The sequence below is a fragment of the Lontra canadensis genome, unplaced genomic scaffold, assembly GCF_010015895.1.
Source record: "Lontra canadensis isolate GAN:19392208 unplaced genomic scaffold, GSC_riverotter_1.0 scaffold81, whole genome shotgun sequence".
NCBI classification, from domain to species: domain Eukaryota; kingdom Metazoa; phylum Chordata; class Mammalia; order Carnivora; family Mustelidae; genus Lontra; species Lontra canadensis.
In genome coordinates this window covers 7,285,190-7,292,116 of record NW_022631075.1, presented here as the reverse complement: position 1 = coordinate 7,292,116, position 6,927 = coordinate 7,285,190, and positions in this window count along the sequence as shown.

Below are 6,927 nucleotides of genomic sequence, written 5' to 3'. Positions count from 1 at the left end.
AGAGTATTTTTAAAAGATAATATATTTGAGATTATAAAGTTTGTTTAATGTTAAAAGAAACATAATGATTTATCATATTAATAACATAATGGAGAGAAATAATATGTTTTACTCAAATAATGTTCAAAAAGTAATTGTATTACTTTGTATAACAATGCATGCCACATAGAGTAAAATAATCATGGTCTAGAGCCTAATTTGTGGGAAGATTATTGATAACAAATATATTTCAAATATATTTAATAGATATAAAAGTAATTGGATTTTCTGCTTAGTTTTTAGTCAAACAACACCTGTAGTCCACACCTTTCTCATACCCTTCATACTGCCTCCCAGAGTGCCCACTAAAGTTGGATTCCTAACCTCATCAGACAGGCATGCTTCACTTGTAGCCAACCTGTCTCATCTTCTTTCTTATCGCAATAGCCTGAAGGAGTTGTACAATGAATGATAATTCTATTCCTTTACATCCTAGACAATACTGTATTTATCAGGCTTATTTATTTTAGCCATTCCAGTGGGTACTTTGTTATGTAAGTTTTCATTTGCTAATATTTAATAATGTTGAAAATTTCTCACATAACCTTTTTTATTTAAGATTTATCTATTTTAGACAAAGTGAGAGAGAGTGTGTGAGAGTGGGGGGAGGGGCAGAAGGAGAGAATCTTCAAGCAGAATCCCCACTGAGTCCAGAGCCCAACAGAGAGCCTGATCTCACAACCTTTGAGATCATGATCTGAGCCAAGCCAAGAGCCAGAGGATTAACAAATGAGCCACCCAGGTGCCCTTGACATGGCTTTTTATTTTTTTTTAATTTGTTTATGATTTTATTTTAATTCCATTTAGTTACTGTAGAGCATAATAGTAGCTTCAGGCGTACAATGTAGTGATTCAACACTTGCATGCAACGCCTGGGGTTCATTACAAGTGCACTCCTTAATACCCATCACCTATTTTACCCATCCCCTTCACCCTGCCCTCTGGTGACCCTCAAGATTTTCTTTAGATTAAGGGTCTGTTTATTTTTTTATTGGTTGGCCTCTCTTATTTTTTCCCTTTTGCTCCTGTTTCTTTTTTTTTTAATTTTTAATTTTTAAAATTTCTTTTCAGTGTACCAGAATTCATTGTTTAGGCACCACACCCAATGCTCCATGCAATACGTGCCCTCCATAATACGCACCACCAGGCTCACCCAACTTCCCACTTCCCGCCCCTTCAAAATCCTCAGATTGTTTTTCAGAGTCCATAGTCTCTCATGGTTCATCTCCCCCTCGACATGGCTTTTTAATCACTTAATGGTGACATTTGAAGAGGAAGAATTTTAAATTTTGATGGAGTCTATTTTTTCTTTTTCTTTTTTTTAATTTTATGCTCATTTTTTCCCATCTAAGAAATATTGTTTCACCTAGGATGTAAGAATTTAAATCCTATTTTCTCTAACAGTACAGTTTTTCATTTTTACTTTTAGTTCTATGTTTCATCATGAATCAATATTTGTGTATACATGAGGAAAGGATAAAAGTTGCTTTTTTTTCTCCCTTATAGCTATGTAGTTGCTCCTTGACAGCTTGCTGAAAATATTATATATTTTTTTCATTGAAATACCTTGGTATTGTTATTAGGAAACAAATAACAATATATGTGTAAATCTATTTCTGTACTCTCCTTTCTGTCCCATTTATACATATGCCTATTCTACTCCAATTACACACTTTTTAAAAAAAATATTTTATTTATTTGACAAAGAGAGAGGTCACAAATATGCAGAGAGGTAGGCAGAGAGAGCAGGAGAAGCAGGCTTCCCACAGAGCAGGGAACCTGACACGGGAAGGGAAGCCTGACTTGGGGCTTGATCCCAGGACCCTGAGATCATGATCTAAGCTGAAGGCAGAGGCTTAACCCACTGAGCCTCCAATTACACACTTTTTGATAGCTGTAAATCTTAGAGTAAATCTTAGAAGCACATGGTTCATATATTAGACTTATTTTCAAAAACTTATTTTCTATTTTAGTTTTTAAAATATTTGTTTATAACTTTTAGAATCTTCTTACAAATTTCTACAGAAATAGTCTGCTGGGGTTTTTAACAAGAATGCATTAAATCAATAGATCAATTAAGGAAAAATTATATCTGATCAACATTGAGTCTTCCTTTTTTTCAATATTGAGTCTTACAATTGATGATAATGGTTCAAGTTTTCATTTTTTAATTTCTTTAATCAATGTCATGTGGCTTTGTCATACAATTCAACATATTTTAAAAACATTTTCTGGTATTTTCTTATAACTTTAATTCGATTGTATATGACCATGTTGGGTTGTCTAAATTTTGTTTCTAGTATTTGTAAGTAAAACTGATATTGGCTGTGTATCTTGAGTCCTTGTAAATGTGCTTGATTGTTCTTGTAGATTATTGTAGACTTCTTAAGATGGTCTATGTACATGATTATATCATCTCTTAACACAATTTTACTTTTTTTTCTATCAAATGCCCTTTGTTTGTTTTGCTTTGTTGCATTAGAATGACCTTCAGTAAAATGCTGAATATAAATTGTTAAGAGCAGACAGTCTTGTTCCTGATCTTAGAGGAAAAGCACTCAGTCTTTACCATTGACTTTGAAATCCTGCTTAGTATTTCCTAGATGTCCCTTCTAATCTTATCAGCACACTGAGAAAACTTCTGTGTGTCCAAAGTTTTGACTTAGTTTGTTTTAGTTTATTATTATTAGATGTTGAATTTTCCAAATGCTTCTTTGACCATTATTTGAGTAAAAAAAAGTATCATTTCACCTCATGATGTTATTAATATGGTAAATTATATTTTTCTTTTGGCATTTCACCAAACTTAAAGTCTGGAATATATTATCTTTTTAAAAAATTTTTTGTAGTTAATTAGCTAATAATTTAGGAAGGGATTTTACACTTATCTTCATGAAAGATATTTGTCCATAGTTTTCATTCTGTTATTTGTTTGTCTGATTTTTATGTCAGGACATTTTTTTCTTCTCAAATTGTTAAGAAATGTTCACTCTTCCACTGTTTTCTGAAAAAGTTTATGTAATATTAGTATTATGGCATCTTTAAATGTCTGATGGAAGTTACCAGTGAGGTCACTTGTGTTTGGAGTTTTCTTAATGTGAAAGTTTTTAATAACATTAAATGTCTTTAATACATAAGGATACTCAGATTTTTTTTAATATAAAGTAAATTTGACAGTTGTATTTTTCCAAAGGATTTTTTATTCCATGTAACTCATTATATTTATTGTCTTGTATTTGTTCATAATGGTGTCATTATCTTTTTAGTAGGTGGAGGATTTATAGACATTTCCCCCCTTTATTCCTGATAGTGGTACTTGGTAAAGTTGTGTTCTTTTTCACTGTGTATCTACTATCATCCATCTACCACCTATCTACTTATCTGTTTACTTATCATATATCTATCTGATATTTATATCTATTTGTTGTTGATCAGTTTAGAAATAAATTCATAAATTTTATTATTACTGTTTTCAAACAATTAGCTTTTGGTTCCATCAGTGTTTTCTATCATTTGTTTATTTTCTATTTTATTAAGTTCCACTTTAATATTTGTTTGTCTCTTTCCATCTACTTACTTTGTGTTAAATTTACAATCCACTCTCTGGTTTAAGTTAGAAACCTAGATCATCAGTTTTATTTTTTATTATTTTTTTATTTTTTTAAGATTTTATTTATTTATTTGACAGACAGAGATCACAAGTAGGCAGGGAGGCAGGCAGACAGAGAGAGAGAGAGGAGGAAGCAGGCTCCCTTTTAAGCAGAGAGCCCAATGTAGGGCTTGATCCCAGGACCCTGGGACCACGACCTGAGCTGAAGGCAAAGGCTTTAACCCACTAAGCCACCCAGGCACCCTTAGATCATCAGTTTTAAACACTTCTTTTCTAATATAGGAATTTAAAGCTAACTTTTAAGCCCTGCTTTAGCTGTATCCCAGATATGTTGGTGTATGGTTTCCGTTATTCACTTAAAAATATTTCCTATTTACTTTTGATATTTCTATGGATCCATGGTTATTTAGAATCATGCTGCACAATTTCCAAATGTTTGGGGATCTTATAGATATTTTTTCCTTACTAATTTCTAATTAAATTTCATTGTGATCAGATAATATTTGCTCTATATTTAAATCCTATTATAGGATTATGTTGTAGCTGGTCTATCTTGGTCAATGTTCCATATAAACTTAGAAAGAATATTGATTTTGATATTTTTGGTGGGGCAGTTCCATAACTGTGAATTAGGCCATATCATTTAATAGTATTATACAATTCATCTATATAGTAATTACATTTCTGTCCATTTATTCTGTCATTTACCCTGAAGGTAATATTGACATCTCTAAATATAAATGTGAACTTGTCCATTTCTCCTTTCAGTTCTATCAACTTACTCTGTTAATTTTCAACTCTATTATTAACTAAATTATTTTTTAGGTTTTTTTTAGTTTTTTGAATATCTTATTTATGAGTTATTCCCTTTATCACTATGAAATATTTCTCTTTGTCCCTGATAATATCCTTTATACTGAAATCTAATTCATATAGACATTTCTGCTTTCTTGTGATTTGTAGATTAATATTTCCATGCTATATACTTTTTCATCTTTTTATTTTTAAGGAATCTTTGCCTTTAAAATTAAAGTGCATTCTTTGTAAACAGCAAATACTTAGGACTATATATTTATGGACCATTTGCATTAACAGCATAATTTAAAAATAAAAATACTGATTTTTAAGTCTACTGTCTTATTTGTTTTACTTCTGACTGCATTTAACTTTATTGCTTTTTTTTAATTTTCTGTTTCTTTTGTGAGTGTTTTTAGCATTTAATTTAAATTTAAATCTTCTATTGGTTAAGTTTATTTATTTTTTTAAATATTTTATTTTATTTATTTGACAGGCAGATATCACAAGTAGGTAGAGAGGAAGGCGGGGGGTAGGGAGCAGATTCCCTGCTGAGCAGACACCCCCGATGTGGGGCTCAATCCCAGGACACTGGGACCATGACCTGAGCCAAAGGCAGAGGCTTTAACCCACTGAACCACCCAGGCGCCCCTTGGTTCAGTTTTTAAAAGATTTTATTGATTTACTTTAGAGAGAGATCACAAGCTGGGGAAGAGACAGTGGGAGAAGCAGACTCCCCACTGAGTAGGAAGCCCAGCATGGGGCATTATCCCAGGCCCCTAAGATCATGACTTGAGCTGAAGGCAGATGCTTAACTGAATGAGCCAACCAGGCCCCTGTACTGGTTCATTTTTTAAATCTCATCATTTATTGTTTTACGCTTTGCAGTAATCTTGAACTTATCACAATGTATATTCTGACATTGCATATACTTCTTAATTTATAACATTCTAACACATTCTTTATGTAATTTTTTTATTCATTTTACTTTTACATGTGTTTTAAACAAATTATTTTTATTATTATCATTATCATCATCATTCTCCTTCCTTTTGGGACCACAATTCCATGTGTATCAGATTGCTTGGCATTGTGTCACCATTTGCTAAAGGTTTGTTCATTTGTTAATGTTATTGTTGTTGTTGTTTCTGCATTAGTTTGGATAGTTTTCTTCTCCAGTCTCTATGCTACTGCTTTGTTTGTCCAGTGAAGTGGATCACTTAAGTTTGTGTTTTTCAGCATTAAGATTTTACTCTTTTTTTATGTTGTTGTTAGTATTTGTTTTATTTTTTTTTAATTTTTAAAAATTATTTTCAGCATAACAGTATACATTGTTTTTGCACCACACCCAGTTCTCCATGCAATCTGTGCCCTCTCCAATACCCACCAACTGGTTCCCCCAACCTCCTACCCCCCCACCCCTTCAAAATCCTCAGATTGTTCTTCAGAGTCCATAGTCTCTCATGGTTCACCTCCTCTTCCAATTTCCCTCAACTCCCTTCTCCTCTCAATCTCCCCTTCTCCTCCATGCTATTTGTTAAGCTCCATAAATAAGTGAAACCATATGATAATTGACTCTCTCTGCTTGACTTACTTCACTCAGCATAATCTCTTCCAGTCCCGTCCATATTGCTACAAAAGTTGGGTATTCATCCTTTCTGATGGAGGCATAAAGCTCCATAGAGTGTATGGACCACATACTCCTTATCCATTCATCCACTGAAGGGCATCTTGGTTCTTTTCACAGTTTAGCAACCGTGGCCATTGCTGCTATAAACATTGGGGGTACAGATGGCCCTTCTTTTCACTCCATCTGTATCTTTGGGGTAAATACCCAGTAGTGAAATTGCAGGGTCATAGGGAAGCTCTATTTTTAATTTCTTGAGGATTCTCCATAATGTTCTCCAAAGTGGCTGCACCAACTTGCATTCCCACCAACAGTGTAAGAGGGATCCCCTTTCTTCACATCCCCTCCAACACATGTTGTTTCCAGTCTTGCTAATTTTGGCCATTCTAACTGGTGTAAGGTGGTATCTCAATGTGGTTTTAATTTGAATTTCCCTGATGGCTAGTGATGATAAACATTTTTTCATGTGTCTGATAGCCATTTCTATGTCTTCATTGGAGAAGTGTCTGTTCATATCTTCTGATAGTTTTTTTGATATGATTCTCTGTTTTGTGTGTGTTGAGTTTGAGGAGTTCTTTATAGATCCTGGATATCAACCTTTTGTCTGTACTGTCATTTGCAAATATCTTCTCCCATTCTGTGGGTTGCCTCTTTGTTTTGTTGACTGTTTCCTTTGCTGTACAGAAGCTTTTGATTTTGATGAAGTCCCAAAAGTTCATTTTGGCTTTTTTTCCTTTGCCTTTGGAGACCTATCTTGAAAGAAGTTGCTGTGGCTGAAGTCAAAGAGGTTACTACCTATATTCTCCTATAGGATTCTGATGGATTCCTGTCTCACGTTGAGGTCTTTTATCCATTT